The sequence below is a fragment of the Meleagris gallopavo genome, chromosome 4 (genome assembly GCF_905368555.1).
Source record: "Meleagris gallopavo chromosome 4, MGAL_WU_HG_1.1, whole genome shotgun sequence".
Lineage (NCBI taxonomy): Eukaryota > Metazoa > Chordata > Aves > Galliformes > Phasianidae > Meleagris > Meleagris gallopavo.
Window position 1 is genome coordinate 42,715,982 of NC_139407.1, and position 22,929 is coordinate 42,738,910.

At 40.3% G+C, this 22,929-nt stretch overlaps 1 protein-coding gene across 4 annotated transcripts in view; it reads left to right on the forward strand.

Annotated features, from left to right (window-relative positions):
* MTUS1 (microtubule associated scaffold protein 1) overlaps nucleotides 1-22,929 on the forward strand; it is a 112,009-nt gene that overhangs the window by 638 nt on the left and 88,442 nt on the right. The gene's annotated exons all lie outside the window — the stretch shown is intronic.

The window sequence follows — 22,929 nt, forward strand, 5'->3', positions numbered from 1 at the left end:
GGCGTAACGCGTGCGGTGCGGGGGCGAGGCCGGCCGGGCTGCGAGCGCGGGGCCGGGTTGGAGGGCAGCGGCACCCCGCACGCCGTCTCCGCGTTGCCGAGCGGCCGAGCGCTCGCACTACGCGGTGCGCAACCCGGCGGCAGCGCAGGTGGGTCCTGAGGGGAAGCCCTCACGGCTGTGCGCTGCGGGGTCCGGCGCGGCTGTGAGGGGGCGCGAGGGTGTGCGCTGCTGCTCCGCGCCCGTCTGTGCTGCCAGAGGACGGGAGAGTGCCTGTGAAGGACGCTGAGTTTATACCCGATTCCACCGTTCTGAGGCAGCGGTGCTAATATTTATTGGGGGGGAAAAAAAAACACCAAAAAGAACCCCAAAATCAACGCCAACACCTCTTGCCTCCCCGTTTATTTCAAGTTATGGCGCAAAGCAGAAAACCGAGCATCCCCTTCTCATCGGGGTTACGGGTGCCCTTGCTGCTGGCACAGCTCTGGCATCTGACACCGTGGTGAAGGTTGTGCTGGGGTGCTTTGCTTTATTTGTTTTCACAAGATGAGGTGTGACAGGCTCGGTGCTAACTCCCGCGTGTGGGATTTGTCTAAGAGATCCACTCGTGCTGTGGCAGGTAAAGCAAATAATTAATGGGTGTTTCCAATTCATTGTAAATTTGGTGATAGTTTAAAACTAGCTATAATGTGAAGTTTTGTTAATACTGCACCACACCTAACAAATCAGGTGATACTGAGGTTACAAACAGATGTTCGTGTTTAATAATTATCTTTTTTTTTTCTGAAGGAGCACACTGTACTCTTTGGAGGAGTAAGCTTTGCATAGAATGCAACTTACTTTTGCAACCTGCTGGCTTTTTGTCACTGATGTTTTTGGAGTGGGTGGTGGTGACTAATATGGCCGCAGTCTGGATCGCTAAGTAAAATAGGCACTGAAAATTGCCTGTTCCCATTGACATACATTGTACTTCTGTGGAGGTACAGCGATGCATTGCAGAGGCTGCCCCACGTGAGCTGATAGCAGCAATTAGTTTTCTATGCTAATTACTGTGGGTGAGCAGTAGTTTGCTTTTGAGCTTTGTTTTCATAAAGGTTAATTGTGTTGCGTGGTAACAAGGCTGTATTTAAAATTCACATGGTCCCTTTTTAAAAATATTGCCGAGTTGTGATTCCTGGCTGAGATCAGTCTGCCTTGTAGCTGTGGCCAGAGTAGAAATGATCAGATGGTTTTGATGCTAAAACTCTGTTCAGCATCATTTTCCACACAGTATAAATGTGATTCTGTATATAAAGGTTCCATAGTTCTAAAATATTTGACTGAATGTCAAACTTTTCCTAAACGCCACCTTAAGACTGGTTTCGTAGTGTTATTCTGAGCAGTTTAAGTGAAGGCTTACTATTTATTTTGAATGCATAACTTGGTGCCCCATCCTGGTTTTTTGTTTGTTTTTTTTTTTGCATAGTCACTTCTGAGGAGCTGATTTTTGGCTCTAAGACTGACTGTGGTAATGTGATATAAATGCCTTGGCAAAGTGAGAAATGAACAAAGTAATGACATATTTTGGGCTCTTATTTCTAACTCTTGTATTTTGTGGCTTCAAGCTTCCATCTGCAATCAAGTATGGAAGAAGTGAGCTTTTTTTTTTTTTTTTTTGGAAGCAAAGATTCTTGCACAGATTATCATGGAAAATGTCAAATATGGTATTTTTTGTAAGTTTCAGAGCTTAGCATTGAGCTGAGATCTAACATGCCAAGTAACTAATGATCTCAGCAGTCCAGCAAAATAGTGTTACTTGTAATAAAACTGTGGAATGCAGTTTAGCTGTCTTGACGATGAGCGTTGATTTACATGATTTTATGTCTGTGTAACATATATTTGCATAAAATGTAATATGTTTAACATTCATATGGGATGTTAAAGTGTGCCAGTAGTGCTTTATGATTGGAGACATCTTGTAGTTGGATGTTGAGCGCCCTGTGAGTGAAAGCACCATGTTAGATATTGACCAAGCAGAAATTGCTGACGCGATTGCCTACCCAGAAGGCACTCTCTCTGTTTGGCTCATTTTGTTCTCTTAATTCACTGTTGTAATATAACCTCATTTAATGTTAAATCAGGAAAATCAAGTGTTTCTAAAGCTGCCTGTATCCCACGGGTTCTGGGGGCTACCTGACAAGTTTCTGTGCTGCTCAGGCTGTGCAGAAGTGGGGCTGAAGCAGGGTGAAGTTACTTTGCTCCTTATTTTGCTTTCTCCGGTGAAAGAAGAAACAAGAGTCAGAGCTTCTTTAGTGTTTATAAGTGTAGCTGGCCGTTGTACAGCTTCTTTTAAACATTCTCACTTTTTATGAGAACAGCCTAGCTTTTTTAGAGGGAGTACTTGCACTGTGGAGTTTCGTCCTTTTCTAACTCGTGTGAGGATGTTTTTAGACTCAGCAGTTGTTCTGATAAGGGCATGGGAAAATTTAAGTTGTTTACTGCCTTCTTATTTCCTCTGTTGTCATTGAGATTATTCTGCAGAATACATTGGCTATGCATATTTATATTTTCTGGAAAAAAAAGTCAGTGCTATTTGATAGTTTTCTGTCCTCCAAATAACAAGATAGTATACTGAATTTTTCTTAAATTTCTACATTAGTGGTTTCTTTTTTTTCCTAGTACCAAAAAGTTATTTCAGAATGTAACTTTCCACCAAGTGGTATGAACTCATGTTATACTCCATTAACTTTTCCTTCCCTTTGATTAATTGTTTTAATCCCTAAGTATTCTGGCACTTCTCCACTTAAGTTACTTCCCTTAAACTGCTTTGGTTAGTATTTAGTTGTTGGATCAGGAATAACTCAAGCTGCTGCCAGTATGGCTCTGCATCATCCACTTCTGTTAGCTCTCCAGTCTCTGCTTTCACTCCCCTGTACTTGGGTTTTCCTGGCTCTGCCATTTGGTTAAACTTTTTTTTTTATCATAAAATTTATATCACCTTTTCCTGGTTACCGCAATCTAAATACCAAGTTGCCAATGTGTTTTCAGCAATCTTCAAATATTTGCGGAGGTTTCACCATTGTTTTTTTTCTGTGTTCTTAAATACCTGAATAAAAATGAGTCTAGCTTATTTTTGCGTGTAATAGACACAGATACACATAACCATGCGTGTATAGGGAAGATTACTTAAGAGTCCTGCAGGGAAATTAAACCAGTGCACTCAAAACACTAGCAGCTGTGCTGTTAGAACCCACAGTGGGTTTTGGTGAACTGACTTGTGCTGCGGATCCTGCTGGATGTGCATCTGGCTGTTGGCTTTCTGCGTTGACCAACTGCAACCATAAGTTGCGCAGCAAAGCTAATGCAGTAGGGTGGAACCACTGGAGTGTGTGTGGTGGATCACTTCATTGTAATGGCTGATAATTGCTAATAACTGTAATACCTTTTGTTGTAGCTTTCTATACTATCTCTAACAAGAAGAAACAAGAAAACCTTGCTTCTAGTGCCACTTTACTTGCTGTGTTTGACATGTTCAAATCAGTGAAGAAGGTGGAGACCTCTTTTAAAAACAAAACCAGAGCTATGGAAGGAGGAAGTGCAGTTACTTTTAAAGTAACTGTTTATTTTCCTCTGATCTCCTGGCAATATGTGGGGTTCATATGGTTGTGTCCTTGGCTTGATATATTTGTTTGATGGCATCTTTGAGTTCTTGATGGAGTGTCTGTTGAAATGGTTCTTTTTTTTTCCTTTATGGGATCAGCTGCAATGCCAAATCTACATGACTAGTAAGAAAAATGCTTTTAGTCATTATGTTCCCGAATGTCTGTGGTGATACTCTTGAATGAGTATATTTGGTGTGAGGATTACCTCAGACTAGTCTTTCACCTCAGTTCGTCTCCTGTTTGAGTTACAGCTGAGGCTACTGGAGGGACATGCTGACTGGTCTTATTCCTAGCATTGATTGGCAGCAAACTGAATGATCTTGACTGAAGAATTTACAAAGTATGATCATTATTCCAGGGGAACTAAGAATCTGTGTGTCAGCGATAGAGTTGTGGTAAAGTGCAAGGACAGGTAAAAAGAAACTCTTTTGAAAGAAGAAGGGCTGTGAGTAAACTTGTCCATCAGCTATGGTTTCTGTGCCTGTTATCAAAGTAAACATGATGTACCTTTTTTATGTTACTTTGAGTTTTACCCATATGCTCCTAATGAGTCAAGTGCTTCTCTCATTTGAGGAAATTCAAAGTTGAGATTTTCCAGGTTTTGGTACTGCTACCCGCTTTCAGCAAAAGGAGAGTGTCAAGGGAATTGGCCTAAAGAGAGCTGTTGGTGCCCCTAATCTTGAAGATTATGCATCCTGTCACTGTGCAGGGACACTCTTTAGCGTGCTTCAGAGTTACAAGAGAACTATAGCGTAGGGGTTTGGCAGCTCTTTAAATGTGAACTCCTGCCATCAGAATCCTTAGACACTCAGTCTGAGTGTAGCTGCCTTTCCTGTGACTGGCCTGTCCTTTCATCCAGTTGAAGCTGAGATCTGTCTGATGTCCTTCCAATAGCTTTTAGCAATTAGGGGAGGTCTCCTAGCCTTCTGGGACGGATTAACAAGAAACTTGGTTGTTGCTGATCTGTGGATAAATAGCGAGAAATTGGGAAAACTGCTTCATAATCTTAATTACAAATTGCTTGATGAATGATTATTCTGCAGAAAAGTGGCAACTATGAATTCTGTAAACTTGGCTTCTTGCTACGCAAGCTTTGTATAGAACTTCTCGCCTAACCCATGTTAGATGTTATTCAGTAAGGTTTCCAGTCTGTGGAGGAATAGCTGTGCACACAGCATGTTAGTACTTGTAAGCTGGGTGTCCAGTTTCAGAGAAGTACAAGGAATTGCTTGATTAAAATTTGTAAAAACTGAACATGCTTTTCAGTTAGATGTTGTTTGTTACTTTTGAGATCTTTAATTCTGTATTGTTTAGTGTTACTTCTTTGTAGCTGCAGTATTCCTTAGTGTAGTTCCTCGTGTCTACTTTGGCCTTTAAAAGGCTTGATAAAAGATAGCTTATGACAAAGTCATGAACCATAAACATGTAGAGGTAACTAAGATATGCATTCCTTTTGGGAGATGCCTACACCAAATGGATACGTAATACAAATTCCAGTGTTAGGATTGTTTGTATTGCCATTAAAACACTAAATTAACATTTAAATTATGAATAGCCATAAAACCTTCTTAATACGAGGAAGCTGTCCTGTTGTTGAATTTCAATGGTATTCTTTTGGGGGGAAAAAAAATGAGAATAAGTTGAAGCTTGGTTTAAAAGACCTAACACCTATTTCTGCTAAAGGCAGTGCTGTTGGGGAATATCATTTCAGCTGCAGTACGATGTCACTTGGAGATGAAACTCTTCTGATGGAGGTGGACCTGTCACAAAGCATGAACTCTTCTGGCATCTTCATTACTAGGATTTATTTAATCTTGGCAAATCTTCTGCTGATTTGCACTTATTCTGCTCATACCTGAATGTTGCTGTTTGGATTTAGCTAGCTTAAAAGTCATTCTTTTCAGAACACATCTCCTAAGAAGTCATCTTCTATCAATTAAATCTGTTTAATTTTCTTCCAGAAATGGGACTAATTAAATGTGATTAAAAACCAAACGATTCCTTCTTGATTTGTCAGCCCAGATGTTTGAAAGCTGATTTGTGTTGGTGGAGTAGCTGGCAATTAAAGCTCAAATAAAACCAGAACCCATTAGGTTGAGAGGAGTGCTTTTTGTGAACAGCTTGCAGCATTGGTTATGCAGCATTAGGATTTCCACTTTGTGGAGCTTAGTAAAGTAAACTCATACATGACCTTACATCTTCCTTAAAGAAATTATTATTTAGGCTCGCAATTGGACTGAAATAGTGATCTTGACAAGCTATTCAACGAAATTAATGCTGAAATTGTGTTTGCACACTGCTATTTTACACAGAAATCTAAACATTTTCTTTAAAAAGCTTTTTGGAGACTGGATGACTGTTTAGTGTTCTTGACAAAGACTCGCCTGTTGTCTCTAACGAAGTATTTATTTCTTGCTGTGAGGTGGAATGCAGTTTGCTACAGGTGTTCCTGTTCTGTCGTCTTTTTTGTAGGTAGGTTGGTGGTGCTTCACCCATCCCCTAATGTGACTTTGTGATTTCTTTTGAGAGACTTAGCAGCTTCCAATTTTGGAAAATGTGTAGGTGTTAAACCATTACTGTATGGCTCTTATTGAATGTATATTTTTCTCTCCTTCCCGGTTACTTTAGGGAGAAGGAAAAGAAGAAAGTGAACATTCCTTTGTCTCCTCCTTTCCATCTTTTGAGTAGCAGTCATCTAGCCCTTGTGTAGCTGTTGTGCTTAGAGCAGCCATTCAGGACAATGTGTGTACGTCATTATTTCTAACTCTCAGCTGAAGCTCTTGGTGTCCTGTGGATTCTTCCATACCCCTGACTGAGTATGGGAAGAGTTCCTCACTGATGTGATCTTCTCTAAGTCTGTCTTGGCTGAGCATGACAGCGTAAACTTCACCCTTGCTATCACTGGTTACAGCCATGTGATGCAGCCACTTCTGGCTGTACTGGCTTAGTGGTTCTTGGCACTGTGAGTGGGCTCTGTCTGTTGCAGTACTCTCATGTGGCTTATGCACTGCTTACTGATTTTCTTCCACTAGTAGTCTTACTTAAAACTCTTCCTCGATTACGCAGGAGTAGTAATAATAAACTATTATCTAATCTGGGAAGCCTATTGATTATAATGCTTCACTGTTGCAGTGCGGCCTAATTGTATGGCTCGTGCCAGTTTGGCCTCTGCAGAGCATCTTTGGCTATCCTCAATGCTGACCTGATACTTGTGTTGGAGATATGTAAGAGACTTCTGTAGAAGCTTAGTATTTCTTGATACTATAACCTCTGGATACCTCACTGTTCCAGGTATGCTTTCAACATTTGTAACTAGGCAGTCTGTATGGTGTATGCACCTTCTCAGTTGTACTTTGGATATATCTAAGTTTGTGGGAGCTAAAGCGTTGCAGACTTGCAAGAAAGCTTTTTTATTTTTCATATAGTCCTCACTTCGTGATACAAACCAGGCTTAGGACGCTTTATTCTTCTGTCTTTCAAGTAGCGTGGACCATTTTTATTGCCTGTAAAATCTCATTTTGTCATGTCTCTTGAATTATCCAGCAGCTGCAATAAGCAGCATAACAGGACTGGAAAATAAGCTGCTGATGTGATTTATAGTTCACAGAGCAGCATATGTTATCACAACATTGTCTTTTTGAGTATTATTCTGCCATCATGCAATAAAATATTCACCATGCCGTTGAGTGCAGTAAGTGCCTTTCTATTTGATGCTTACTTGCAGGTGATGGTTCTTTGAGTTTGTATCTACAGGTGGATTGCTGGAATCTTTCCTTCACAAGCTTTCTCTAAATTAAAGCAATTTCTTTCACATATTCTGGTCTGGTTGTGTCCTTACTCTTTTTCATTCGCCGTATAAAGGTGTCTCAAAGCTGCAGATCTCCCCTATAGTGCATCTGTATTTTTTGTGCCTGTACGTTTTGTGCTCATGCATTGTTCCTATGACCTGTTCACGAATTGTTACAGCTGAGTATTATGAAACCAAACTGTCTGGGTGTTGTCTCCTGTTAAAATATTTTAATCAGCCAGAGCCTTGATACCAGGAGATAATAATGGCTGGCTGTGCAATCTGCATGAGTTGGTGGCCTTAGGCAGTGGGTGCCTTTAAGGGGTTGCACCGTCAGTATCTGCCTGGAAGGAAGGCAGAGCTTGCCAAGCTGTTAGGAGGCTCACCTCTGTTAAGGTGCTGGGGTTTGTAGCTGCAGCATAAATGTTCTTGCTGTGTACAGACTTGTAATGAATAGCTTTTCTTGGTACTCCTTTGGAGCTGTGCAGTACACAAGACTTCTTAGTCCTTTGTAGCTCTCTGATGTTCTAACACCAAGTGGTATAAACTTCATGAGCTTGATAGCTTTCTCAGTAGATTATAAAGGCTGTTGGTCACGCACTTAATAATGTATATTGCATGTGGTGAAAGTTTGCTTCTAACTTACTGCACACAGACCAAGATATCTGAGCTGTTTCTATACTGGGTTAGGATGCAACATTACCTGTCTTTCCTTGCCCTGATCTATCTTGTGTTTGTGTGCTGTGGATTTAGTGCAGTGCCCTATAAAACAGATCTGTTTGTGTCACAGGCTTCTCATATGTTTCCTAATAGTTGAACTAGGCATAACCAGTATTTGTTCGTACTTCTCTACTCTAAATAGTGCTGCATCTCAATACGTAAGATGTTAGGAAATCTGCCTTGAACTGGTTGTTCACTTAATAACTTAATTGCAAGGTGATGGTTGAATGGCAGCTGTCTTCGGTTTCCTAAAGGAGGATACTATGTCATTAGGCCTTCTGAAGTCTTGCTGAAAGCTGCTCCTACCAAAAAGAGAATTGAAGCCTTAGCCATTACCTTAGTACTGCACAGGCTTTCTCCCTTACCCCACTTTTCTTTCTTTTTTACGTTCAAACAGTGTTTTTCCTACTCGCCTTACATCCTGTTGGCTGGCTGCTCCTCCTGCCAGGCAGTGATACTACCATCTTACTTGGACTGCCTGTGCTGTGCTCCATGTATGGCTTTCACTGTCTGTCCTGGCCTCATAATAATCACTATTTTCTTTCTGTGCTAGCTGAAATGCCATGTCTCATGGGTCACTGAGCTTTGTGCCACAGTGTGATCCTTACAGTACAGTGATTTGTAGCCTAAGGCATTTCTAAAAATGCACTTAATATACAAAAGAAGTTCTGCAGAGCCTTGAGAGATGTGACAAACAGCCCCAGAACTGTTTGAGAGGAGTGAGGGTGAGGAGCTGCACCAGGCAAAGTGGCCCTTCTAGCAGAATGTTTGACATTTGGTCTGTGTGGCTTGGCATGTGGCACAGCTTCAGTGTTTATTCTGATGTGGGGTGCACTCTAGGTAAGTTGTCTTCTAAATATAGTAAGCATGTGCTGGCTTTTTTGTTTGCTTTTTTTTTTTTTTTTTTTCCCCCTCCTCTGAAGAGTTGTTATCAGTGCTCAGTGAGTGGGAGGGCTTTGTTTTCTACCATGTCATTCAGTCACAGCCTTTTGCCTGTTTCAGGTGCTTCCTTACTGAAAGCAGCGTGGGATCTATGATGGACTCTGGGATTGATTTTCTGGTACTATAATTTATAATGGGATGGATATCATTGATAAAAGAAGTCTGGTCGTGTAAAGGTCATTCCATAGTATCCACATAAGTTATATTTAGTGTTGTTTATATCAGATTCATGTCAGAATAAAGCTACAATTACAAACCGCTTACTTTTTTATAAACATCACAACGAGTGCCAGCATACTGCAGAGGGGAGGCCTGGGGCTTTGTTCTTGTAGGAAAAAGTGGGAGAAAAAATGGTTTTTACGGAGGAAAAAAAAAGTCTATTGCAATCTATTCTGGTTAGCTGTTTTAATTTGCTTATCGGTTGATTTATGTAAAACTAATTGTGTGCTTGATTCCTATAAAACTAATTTTGTGCTGCTTTAAATGTAAATGCAGTCAGCAGAAAATAAACAGCAGGTTTCTCAGTGTCCTGCTCTTCAGAGAGCAGAAGAGGTGGGGGTTTACAAAGCACTTGCACAGGGAACTTGTTGGCTTCTTCCCCCTGCATTACATTCCTGAACATTACATTTCTTCTTTAGTTCTGCATTTCAGAGAAGTTTAAAAATATTTTGGTGTTTTGGTTTTTTGTTTGTTTGTTTGAGGCGTAGCCGTCCAATACAAAATAACACTGAATAACTGGATAATCATAGAACCTGCTACAAAGTGTAAGTAGCAACCTTGTGCTTGTTTGTTCAGCTTTGAGCCGTCTGGCATTTGTTTCTTAAATTTAGATAGGAGTTCAGCCTTGTGTTTTTGTTTGCTTTTTTTTTTTTTTTTTGTCTTCATGCTATTATTTTATTTTTATGGGGAAATATCTGGTGTTTGCTTTATTTCATTGTCTGGCTGAGTAGAATACTGGTGACTGCTAACTGCTTTTTGATGAAGGATAAGCAGAAGAGAAGATGTGAAATTCTTCAAAACTCTGGCTTTCCCAGCGCCAAACAGTAGCATTTTTAAGTACAAGAGATTAATATAGAGAGCCGGAAGGGGAAAACGTCACATAATGTGCTTGTGTCCATGCTTGTGGAGAAAAGAAGTCTGTGAGTGAAACTATAATGAATACTCTGATAACTTTTCCATACTTCTCAGTTCTTCCAGATGTCATTTTCAGAGAGTGGCAAAAATGGTCTTTGTACTCAAGATGCTGTCTGTGGAATGAATTTAATCTTTCTGGAATCATGGCTGCTTTTTTTTTTTTTTTTTTAATGTAATTGTAACTGTGGGGTTAATGTTTAAATATTTAAACGGATTTGGCTTCTTGCCATTGAAGTAGAACAGCATGTGCCTAACCCTGGAACTCTTACCATTCCCAGTGTAGCCAAAAAAAAAAAAGAATTGCTCAATAGTGCAGTGATCTAGTAACTTCAAAGGCTATAATTTAAGGCTAGTCCTGGACAAGGGCATCCTAAAAGGGGACGATTGACTTGATTTTTCCTATTTAGTTGAGGGAAAAGGAATTTTTACAGATGGCATCAGAATGTTTTACAGACCTCTTTAGGTTAAATAGGAGCAGCCATCTGTAAGTCTAAGTCCAGGAAAATAAGCTAGTGAAAAGTAATCCTGAGAAGCACCAATCTGTATGTAGGAATCTAAAACTTTTTGAGATCTAGGAGACATGTTAACTTGGGGTACCTTTTGTTTTTGGCTCTCTTTGGATTGAAGTGCCAGGGTTGAACAGTGATTTAATAAACATAAAGTTCAAACCTAATTTAGGAATCTTGGTATTTATGACTTGAAGTGGAAAAAGTTGAAGGAGAAAGCCAAAAGCAATTGCATTCAAGCTCCTCATATTTCTGATGCTCTTTACTTTAAACCAGAGGACTCTGTTCCCTGTTGCTGGGAGGAAAGCAAGGGCTTTGACCCCAGGACTGCATCTCTGATCTGGTTTCATTCTGACCTCACGTGTACCAAGAACTCTGCTGAAAACATCCATCTCTGGGGAGCTTTTCCTGGCTGCAGTGACAGATGATGCAAACTCATGGTTCCTGCCAAGCATCCCAAGTATTTTCTATTAGTGGCCTGGTCACAGCCACACCATGTTGGTGATGGGATGCTCCTTGCACTTAAGGGAATGATGCAGTGTGCAAGGCGTGCTGAGATAAGGCTGGCTGGACAGAGAGAATTGTCTGTCCTCATCCTGCTTTGTTTTACAATTCTTGTGTTCAAGTTAAACATGTACATGAATTTTTCAGCATGTGTGGATGTGAAACCTGATACTTAAAGAACTCTAAGTGAAAATAGTCACAAATTTCATGACTTCTAAGCTATAAATACCTAAGTTTGCTGTAACTTCCCAGATGATTAATATTTTGTTCAATTCTAATTAAACTGTATTTGTACCTCAAGCGTGGAAGTGGAATACTCTGGGCCACTGTTACAGTTAATTGTTTAAACTCATGTATGCGTATCCTAAAGAAAAGAAAAATATTGCAAATGGCAAGCACAGAATTAACACATGTTAATTATCATGTTATTATGTTGTGACCTATGTAGCCTAAAGAGGTGGTGTCTAAGTGGACGTGCGCAGTGCCAGAAAGCATCCTCATGTGAGCAACGCTAGAGCTATGTCTTTTAAAACTAGTATAAAGTATAATCATACAATCCCTCAGGTTGGAAAAGACCTTAAAGATCATTGAGTCCAACTACAGAATTACAGAATCACTCAGTAAGTAATTCTTATCATCCATGTTAATAGTTGTAGACAATGTTGTGATGGCTGAATGTATTTGGGATTTGATTATAAATGAAATAAAAATCAAGTTAAATATCTGTTTCATTGCCCATCCCATGAAGGGAAGACAGATGTGCCTTTGTCACCAGCATCTTCTTTCTTGTCCTTTGGTGGTTATTCAGAGGAACAGGCACACTGGGCTAAAGAAAGAAATCTGTTTACCTTTGACTGCTTTACAAGTGCATAATAAAATAATCTGTGTTTTGGCAAGAAGTAAGATGCTAAATACCTCCACTGGAAAACCTCAGGGAGCACAGTGGTCAGTGATTCCATTTCTGCCTGGAGGTGTTCAAGCTGTAGTTAAACAGAGTGAAAGCACGTAATCCTCATGAGGGGAAATTCTTGTAAGCTAAGGGAGGATAAAATGAGAAACACCTGTACACTGCTCAGCATCAAATGGATGCAGACCAGCACCATCTGAGCACACTGGCTTTTTGAGGAAACACTTAATGCCATGACTAGGTAGTGAGGATGTCTTGAAGCTGTAACCTTGGAGGGCCAGGTAATGTGAGGTGATACCAGCTGGCTGCAGCAAAGCAGAAGAGGCCTGACCATGCCAACTTCAGCCAATGGTGGTTTTATTTTGAAGTGGTGTGCTTGATGGATGCAGGGCTTACACACACCACATCTTGCTCTGCTGTGTGTCCTAGCTAAGCAGCCATGGGACATAGAACCCTCAAAATGTGAGAGCAGAATGCCTGTGGTGTTGCTGGGATCTTTCTCTAACTGGATATCCTCCTCCTCAGTGGGTTATTACTTTGGTTCCTTCTGATTCCTGTGTTTTCTTGGCTGTTCTGGTCGTGTCTTCTGCCACTGCTAACATAGTGGAGTTGCAGCACGCTCTGTCAGATGAAGTGCAGGGCCTATTGCTGTCTGGGTAACTTCTGCAGGGTTCTTTCAAGAACAGAAAGAGGCTTGGATTTGCCAAACTAGTTTGACATCTGGAAACACTTCAGTACTACAAATCTCATTGATAGAGATTATGTCCTCTAGGAACACGGGTCAGCTTTAAGTTTTATTGTTTGCTGATAGGAGAAAGTATTTCGTTCAGTTAGCATCTGCAGAAGACTGGGGTGGGAGTGTGACAATCTTTGTCTTCCTCTTTTTAGAAAGTTCTTATTCCTTACCAACTCTTGAAGATGGTTCCTCATCCATTGCCATTTATAATGGAAGATAATTGCATCAATTCTTGTATGCTGTTGGTGGTAGATAAATATTACACTCTGTGCTCAGTACCTTTGATTCCTGACTTCAGCATTACTTCTAACAGTTCCTGTTCATTCTATCATTTGATGATGAACAAATTAATTCCACTGAATATTTCAGAAGTATAAGAGGCTGTTTTTCCAATTTCTTTAATTTTGTGAGCATTTATAAGACTTCTAGAAGCTTTCATTTCTTATGCCTTGGCCAGCATAGATCTGTGTGATTTAAATATACTGACAGAAAACACTGTATCTTGTTTAAAGAGAAATTCTTCTGGAATGCTTAACTCCTCAACTGTGCGCACCCAAAGCCAGTGATTTCTTTAACACGTTGGCAGTAAGCACATGCTGCTTGAATGTCTTGATTTGAATGATGAGTGTGTTACGGTAGAGGTTTTTTTAATACAACTGTCATAATTTCACATTTAAATTGACTTTGTTAGATTGTATTTGTTTATATTTATTGTAGTTCTTCTATAGCCTGAGGAAAGAAATACTTGTAGAGGTTGAAAATAATTTTGACACTGTTTTACATAGCTAATGTATCCTTTTTTTTTTTTTTTTTTACTATTATTATTCTTCTTCCCTGCAACACTGAATTAATTGAAAAAGCTACATTAAATAGGTGTAACAGCAAATTATACACTTCTAGGGTAAGTCTGTGATGTGGTTAAATTCAGCACAGGAAAGTCTCCTGCTGAGTTTTTGGAAGCGTCGCATTCTTTTTTGCCTTGCCTGTAGCAGACGTGGATAAGTGACTGCGGTTTATGTCACTTAAAAGAGGTGAGGGAGAGCTGTTAGTTCTGTTAGGGCAAAACTGAATAATGACTTGATGTATTGCAATTTGACGTTTCCAAACAACTGTTCTTTCCTTGGGCTGTCTACAGTAAGGCTAAAATAAAATTTGTCCAAGCTGCTCTGCAGGCTGTTCCATGTGGAATTGTCTCCTGGAGCAGCTGTTTGCTGTAACCTGTGGTGTGTGGTGAGGGACGCTGTGGGAAACATTTGCGTGACTGTGTGCGTTTCTCCTGGAGACTCAGAGCGTGGGGCAGTGCTTCCCCATCCTGCCTGGTTAACTTTAATCTGCTCTTGAGATAAACTTAATGCTACATTAGGTAATTCTTTGACCTTCAGATTTCTGGAGTTTAATTCTTTCCTTACCCCTCCTGCTCCTCCACCCACCCACCTATGACAGGGTTTCCTGGTGTTCTGGCTCATCAGGTTCTCCAGAAGTCACTAAGTAACAGAAGGGGAAGTTTGGCAAGTCCATCTGCCTTTCGCTCCGCTCCTGGCCAGGCAAACTGGTTGCTTGCTCTGCTGCACAACACTCCTGTCCCTCACTGTATGCGTGGTATGAAGTGGCAGTGTGTGCATCTCCGCGAGTATCACCTGCCTGGTCTGTGACATCCTCATCAGACCTGCTTTAGGAAGTGCTGCTAGCACACAGCAAGCTTTTGATAAATTGCTGGCAGAGTCAAAGGAAAATTCTTTAGCTGGAGCCTATTATTGCTGCATGGATGCATTGATCTTTGAAAGCTGAAATCTCTTGGGAGAGTTCTGGAAAATCCAGCTTCTATGTTTTGTTTTCTTTTTTTTTTTTTTTTTTCCTTGGTCTTACTATTTGCTTGCCTTCTGATGTATGCCACTGAGGAAAGTTTCTGATGACTCAGTCTCAAGTCATCTCTCTTAACGCTTGGGCCTTGTCTTCAGTAAGTTGTGCTGTTCCTTTCTTTTCTCTATTGTAGCCTTACTACAAGATGCTACTGTATTCCGAATAACTTTCCTAATGCGTTAATTAGAAGTTGCTAATTCTATAAATACAGAAGCATACTCCTATATATGGCTCTTAACTGTCTATTGTTTGCTATTGTGGGTAGTAAGATTACTGGTACTTCCTGAAGCTTTGTGCTTAAATGTACTCTGAAATAAGCCCTTTAGTTACAAAAACTATTTAGAAGCTGATTGCCTTGGTGAGGGAGGTTTGGTAAGCTATATCAAATGGTAATCACATACTGTCATTGATTTAATGTTCCCCTGATGTTTTAAATTTAACAGCTAAAACAGAGGTATTAGTGGCTTCCACAATTAATGCTTAAACCATGCCAGGCTTCGGGAGAAATGCCAAAAAAAACTCGTGCAAGTAGTTTCCATATGTTGCTGACACATTATTTCCTGGAAGGAGGGTTGATGTATTGGCAAAACAAGTAAAATGTGCCATTTTCAGTTAAAGTTTGGGAAGAACAATCAAGTCACAGCTCTTAAAATAGAGAGTCTGAGATAATAATAGGTCTCCAGCTTGTCATTGCAATTTTGTATTCTGATCTTTGATCTGTGATCTTTGTTGCTTATTAAAGCATTTTTTTTCTGTCTGTTGCTATCTTTAGCTAAGTTAAAATACTGAAATAGGAGCTATTGGTATTTGTGATTTATGAATAGAAGGAAAGATCAATTGAACTTTTAAAGGTGGTAAAGAAAATATAGTACGTTTATCTATAAGGGAGGGAGACTGTACCTAAAATGGGGAAAAAAAATAATCCAAAAGATATTTAACTATTTAAAGAACACAGTGACTTTGTGTTATCAAACTTTAATCAATGCTCTGTTCTAAGAGCTGGACTCTAGGCAGGACTAACTAACCTACAAACAAGCATTCGATACTTGAGAATAAAGCTAACAGGAGGCACAGGCAAGCTGGTGGCAGCTTAAAAAGCCCCAGTTCAGGTGCCAGTGCTCTGCTTTGGCACTGTTCTCCGCTGGTGATTCAGGGGATTTTGGTCAAACAGCCATGGCTTAATCTTTACTTTTAGCTTCGCTGTAACCTCTACTTTTAGCTTCTCTGTGTTGTGTGCGTTCTTTCAGTTGTTTGTTTTTGCATTGTTTTTTAACCTTTCTTCCTGAAACAGTTGTGCAGGAGGAAAGACTGGATGTGGCAATCAGATACAGATCTCTGATAACAATAGAAATTCCTTTTAACAAAATCCCAGAAGCAACTTTTGCAGGATTGTTGTGCAAGAGTAACATCTTAAAATTACAATTACTTAGGTTGCCTAATATATTTATTCTCAAAACGTTATTTTCACTGTCCCCCAGTCTTACTCTGAAATGGCAGAGGAGGAAGGGTGACAAAGTACTGTGAGTCTCCTTCTTTGAAGATACTCAAAACCCACCTAGATACTTTCATGTGCGGTGTACTCTTGGGATACTGCTTTAGTAAGGAGGGAGGTTGGACTAAATGATCTCCAGGGGTCCCTTCCAGCCTCTACACTTCTGTGATTCTGTGAAGAGAGGAATTATTTTTTATTTTTAGTTTTTGTGCATGTATTTATATTCCTCCAATATTTACCTCTGGATTTCTGCTGCTGTAGAGTAGGACTGGTAACAATTTTGCTAGGCTTTTTATTTTATTAATGGAGAAAAAACTTTATCACAGCTGGCTAATGTGCTGCTGAACTGGTCCTTTCCTCAGCAAATGGGAGTGAAAGAGCAGCTTGTGAGATTGGTAATTGGTGAGCACTGGTAGATTTCTTCCTCTTATCATGATTTAAATGAGCATGGGATCCAAATGACTGCATGGTATTAACTGCTGCCCAGCAATTGGCTTTGATTCATGGAAGAAAAAAGCACTTGCATGAGCCTTGCACACCTTGTGCCTTTCCAGAAGGCCAACCCTGCCTCAAATCAGGCTATGGTAATGCATTCAGGTGTTTGAAAAGCAAATGTACTCCTGTGTCTTCCAGCCTAGGCTCCCAGGCTTGCAGTTGTGAATTGGTTTTGTGCTTTGCCACGAGGTTTTTAGTTGGTGTAAGCAGGTGATGTATATTTGCATATGTTCTGTGTAGGAAATTGTTGCTGCCACTCAAGCACATAACTAGTATCTAAATGTTTGCAAGCACCTTCTGGCTGGAGAAGGAACTCATGGCTGGTATTTCTCTGTATATATTTTCTCTAAATAAAAATGACAGCAATGACATCTTGTTTCTTTCTGAAAATGGTAGGTATTAAGCAGAAAGTGGTCTTGTAACTCTCATACACTGTTTAGGTTTTTTGTTTTTTTTTTTTTTTTCTAATAGTCATCTCTGCAGCTGTGCTCTGAGTAACTTTTTCACAAGAGATCTGAATTCATCTTCCAAAGTTAACTGAAGCTTTAATAGGACTTGAGCCAGCTCCTGAGACACAACTGAAGAAACTACTCAGTGAATTAGTTTGTAGATAGTTGTAAAATTTTTTACTGTGTTGGAACATTAAAATAGGACTATAACCTGGCAGGCAAGTCTGGATAGGAACTGAAATTTGTAGTTGTTTTTCTTTTTTCCCAAATTTTTCTCCTTGTGCTACTGCAGCTGCACTGTTTGTCTCTGCTACTGCTACATCTGGGCAGGGAACTCTGGTTCCCCCAGCTGCATTTGTGCAGCTGCTGAGGTACATCCTTAGGTTCTGAGGAGCTGTTGCTCTCCAGCTGTTGCTGGCCCTGTGCATCCTGGCAGCAGGGTGGAATGGCACGAGGGGGCTGTCAGATCTCTGGCTCATGTGATGCAAGATGCGAGAAGTTGGCAGCCTTTATTTGAGGGAGGTCTGGCAATGAGATCCAAAGAATGTTCTCCAAGCTGGCATTTGGTTCCCCTCCAATACTGAATATTTTGAATGTATTGACCTTCAGGGTATGTGCAAGATGAATCTCTCCAGGCCATGAAAGATTCTGTGCAAGTGTGGGCTCTTGTTTAGGGGGGTGTTGATCCTCATGGTTGCTCGTGCTCCAGTTTCAGTTAACCAAGTTCAAGTCAGGCTGTGCTGTGACATTGTTTGCTGGAAATAGAAGCGCTTCTTCTGTAGTCAGCTAGAGAGTCTCTGTACTTACTGATCTCTGATTTGCGTACAGATACTATACTTGATGTTTAACCTAGCAGGAATCTTACCAAATAGATTAGAACTGCTCCAAAAGTAATGCCTCATATGTTATTATGTTGACCCACAATGTTGGAGTTGGATGTTGGTGGTATGGAAGTAGAGATTGAACCTTCCTGCCAGTGTTGCATTAAATTTTGTTGCCATGTGATTGATAGCAGCAGAGAGGCAATCTGACAACATGGTGTCTGACATAGAATTGCATATGATTCAAAGGTGTGGAACTGAATTACTCTATGCAGAAAAAATCACACCACTGACATTCACTGATGCTTGCTGAATGTTTCTGGAGAGCAAACAGTGGATGTGAGCACAGTGAGGCGGTGAGTGGTGCATAGTGACAGTAGGCCACTTCTGCAGGTGCAGATTTTTATGAGCACAACATGCAGGTTCTTGTTCACTGCTGGTGAAAATGCGTAGCTACTATGTTGAAAAACAGAGTTTTGTGGCTGAGAATTTGCCAGTAACTAGTGTTAATGTGCTCTTTATATCTGTTGTAGTTTGCATTTAAATAAATAGGAGGTATTACTTACAGAGCGATTCATGCGGTTGATGTTCCTTGCAGAAGTAGTATTTCAGTTCTGTACCAGAACTGGTATGTTGTATGTGTAGAATGTAAATGAGTTACCCATTTGTCTCAAAGGATAAGACAGATATAAGCATCTAATTCATCAAGTTCTCCTGCAAGTAACCTGAATCTGTGGCTGTGATTAGACTTGAGGTTACTTTGTCAAAGAGCTTAAATATATTTTTCCATTGTGTCTTTCTTATGAAGAAACATTGAAGCACCTGACATATAAGTAAACCTGAATACTGACGTTTGCTGTTTTTCTTCTGCTTATGGAAGCTGATGATAAGCAGGCTTGTTAAAATAAGCACAAATAGATAAACAAACAAAAAGAAAACCAAGAAACAAATAACAACAGGAAAAAAAAAAAAGCCTCTGTAAATTCTTGGTCCTAATAGGCACACAAACTTGGAATTCAGAGACACGATAGGTAGAAAAACAGACCAGATTCTGTGCAACTGTTTAAACAGATGTGGGTGATAAACTGCTAAAAATTAAAACTTTAGAAACTGGGAGCTTAAGCAAGCAGTTGATCTTGGTTCTGGTTTGGATGAGGAGAATACAGTGTAAAACAATTCAGGTTTTAGTACAGCTTAATATAATGATTAGTTCTACCTTTCCCATCTGATGTTCTCTGTAATAGTGATTTGTGAAGAAGGTGAATAAAGTACTTGATTTAACAGTGTGTATTAAGGTGGAAGACTTGTCTGACTGACAACTTGATTTTTAGACCTCAGTAAAAGCTACTCACCTGTCATGTGATCAGTTGAGAATTAAGACTTTTCTCTTTTCTGCTTTTAGAAAAAACACAGGCTAGCTGCAGATTTTTCCTTCTTTTTTTTTTTTTTTAAGATCATTATCTGTAGTCAGAAACAAAGGACCCATGCTACTGGTCAGTTTGTGATATGGACAATCAGAAGTGGAAATAACTTCTGAACACTAAAGGTTGTCCCCGTCGCATGCCCCAGTTCCCTTCTTGCTTGCAGCCTACCTTGCTTTGAGGAGGAACTTATTTGCAGATGTAAGAAATCCAGCCCAGGGAAGTTTAGTGCATCCAGTTGTTCTTATATCTACTTGATAGGCAGGTATTCCTCAGTAATTTTTCAAAAAACTTTTTGAACAGTCCAGTCATACATATTCCTTTGCAATTCTGAAGTCTTGGATATAGTTTTCCAGAAAATGAATTGCCTGAATTCCAAATGGCAGTTTGTTCCATCCTTACTTCTTGTGAGGCAGTTTTCTTTGGAGGAGGCTCCTTATGCAGCATTAATTGCTTACAGTTGATATTTGTGAGCAGTATTATACCCAAATGACTTGTAAAAGCACCTCTGGTATGAGCAACTTTGCTCGCAGAAAATAAAACCCAAGTGGTGTATTTGAAGGAGAAAATATCAAGGTAGAAACTGCCCTCTATTCTGGGGAAGTCCTCAAATACCTGGTGTAGGAGGAACAGAGGACTCCTGAAATTAGAGAGATGGAAAATAAGAGCACCAGGGAGTTGAGGTCTCTTGAATTCTTTAGCTCAACTTTTTTTCTCTTTCAGGATTCTGCAATTAGGGTGATGTATTTTCCTACCAGGAGAAGCTTCATGACTTTTCCCCATATTTATTTTCTTGGATTACTCAGCTCTGGGTATGTGTCTGTGGTTTGGGGTTTCTCTATTTTGTTTTTTTCCCTTGCCTAGGCAGTTCCTCTGAGTTCAGAATTATGCAGCATGCTGGGATCTCTTTTACCAGAGTACTTATGTCAACAAGATGTGCATTTAGTATCCTAACAGAGCTGGAAATGAGTTGGTGTACCATGAATTCATGGGTTTCTAGATGGATATCTAGAAATGGCAACACTGTTGGTAGGCTTTGGCAAACTTCATGCTTGTAGATAACATAATTTTGTCCTGCGAATTTAAACTTACTGAGATAATGTTGAGAAAGTTGATCAGTGCTCATAGGACAGTATTCAGTTGTGCAAGTTCAGTTTATATAAGTATACCTTAGGAATTTTTTTCAGACTTTGTTTCCTCATTCTCACAAAAAGTATGCTGTAACAAATTTGAGTGTGAAAATTGTTGTATTTTGTCTTTAAGCTGAAATCCAGGAGGCAGAGTTGCCTCCTAACAAATGGAGTGTCTGGCTGTAGAATCAATACTAAAAGTGTACTGGATGAGATCAGTGTCCTTTAAATAATCACACTGCTATTGCTGTTTGTATGTAATTCAGGCTTTTCTTCATCAGGTTCATAAAACTGGTGAAGTCAAAGCTAATAAGGGTTAAATGTGAGGCTAGCTGTACTGCAGACTGGATAGTTAAAGCAGGACACCAAGTCTGAGAGGCTTCAGAGAGTGGATTTGTGCATACCAGCGGATCATCAGATGGAGGGGAGAAGTTAATGTGTGATCAACCTTTGCAAAAAGGACAGAGTTGACGTCCCAAAAAGCCAATCAGCCAGTCAAAGGATCAGTTTTTGCCTGTCCAACATTCAGTGCTGTTAGGCTGTCAGTTACTCTAGGATTATGGCCGTGTTGTAGTACAAATGTAGAGTTTCACTGTAGCATAGCAGCAGCACCTTGCCAGCATCCCCTGCGGACTTGGGAGCAGCAGGTATGGATGTGCACCAGGCCTGCAGCACTGACTCTGGTCAGGCTTAAGCTAAAATGAAAGCTGATGATCTGGGCCATGTAAAGCTGTAGTTCCAGGGTGTCTGTAGAGGTCTGCTTGTACCTTTTCTCTTGTGGAGCCTGGTTTTATCTTTGCTCATCTGTGAAGCTGTCAAGTCAGCTAAATAGCTGAATGGGGAGAATTATTTCAGAGGTTAGCACTTGGAAGCTGAAACAGTTCTTCAGCTCTCCTGTGGAAGTGCAGAGATTTGGCTCTAACACAGAACAAAATAAATGCCACTTACTATAGCTTTTGTATTTGATCCTAAGTTCAAGCAAGAAGTTTTATAATAATGGATTTACACAACACGTGTCTTAGCACGTTATAATTTCCTGTGAGATTGTAGCGTTACTGAGAGGTCTCTGAAGGACTGATGGGACAAGCTGTAGGTTGGAGTGAGTCTGGCTGATGCCAGTGTGTGCAGCAGCGTACAGCTCCGCACTCACGTGGAGCCCCCTCCCTGCAGCTACGGGCTCGACAGGCCGCAAGTCTGAATCCAACCCACAAGTCTGAATCCAGCCCACATTGCGTGGGCGAGACAAACAGACCCGTCCTGGCAGCCTGCCCCAGGAGCGCAGTTTTCCCTTCTCCCCACCTGGCCCAGGAGCTCCAGGGCCGCGGGCAGCGGCGGTGTGACTGCACCCCCCCTGCCTACGTGTTGCATCAATTGAGCTGTTTTATCCAAGCTGCTCTGCAAAGCTGGCGTGGCATTTTTCTTGTTTAATACCTCTGCCCTACAGAGGTAGAGCACTGTGCTTTGCTCTGCAGGGCCGGGCCCTGTTGGATTTAATTTTGTATGTTCTGAGACCAAAAGATAAACAAGAAATCTACAAAAGAGTTAAAATATAAAAACAAAACTCAAGCAGCAGAACTGATCTCATTGTGAGAAAGTTTCCTCTGTAGGGAACTTCTTTTTTTTTTTTTTTTTTTTAAGATATAAAAACAATGCATTAGATTTGTTTATTTTTCCTCTCTCTTCAGAGTAGAGGGTTGGGAACAATTGTGAGTTGCCCAGTTACTCCAGATGCCAGCTAGGCAAAATTGCAGGTGGAAAACCAGTTAAGTTGTTAAGGTTTATAAAGTTTATAGTAGCATCCAGCTACTAGATTTCTGAAAATCTGCAGCAACCACTACACCTTTAGGACTTCTAGTCGTTGCATTGGAATTATTTCCTATTTGGCTGCAAAAATGTTATTTCTATTAACCTATTTCTTCAAGTTTTATTGGATTTTGTTCACGAAGATGTAATTAGTAGCCTTGAATATAATAAAATGCATAGGAACAACTGTGCTTTAACTGGCAAATAACAGCATTTTCAGAATTAAAACCTGCTGTGGTGCTCCTGCTGTGCAAGAGCGTGTTCCTGACTTGGTGGTAGAATTTCTTACAGAACATGTGAAACCTCCCCTTGCTGGCTGTAGTCTTCTCTGAATGAGTGCCCACTTCTGCACAGCAGGCATCTTTGTATCTGCAAAAACTGGGAGCTGATTAAACTTCTGACCTGGTTAACTTGGGAAATCCTAAGCATCTTGATGAATAATCTGCACTGCAAAATGGTACCATGACAAGGATGCTGCTATTTCAATTATTAGGGAATGTATTGATGAGCTTTATTCAGATAATTAATTGGGTTATAGATTTGTTATGCAGAATAATCCTCTAGAGCTAAATAATACTTTTGGG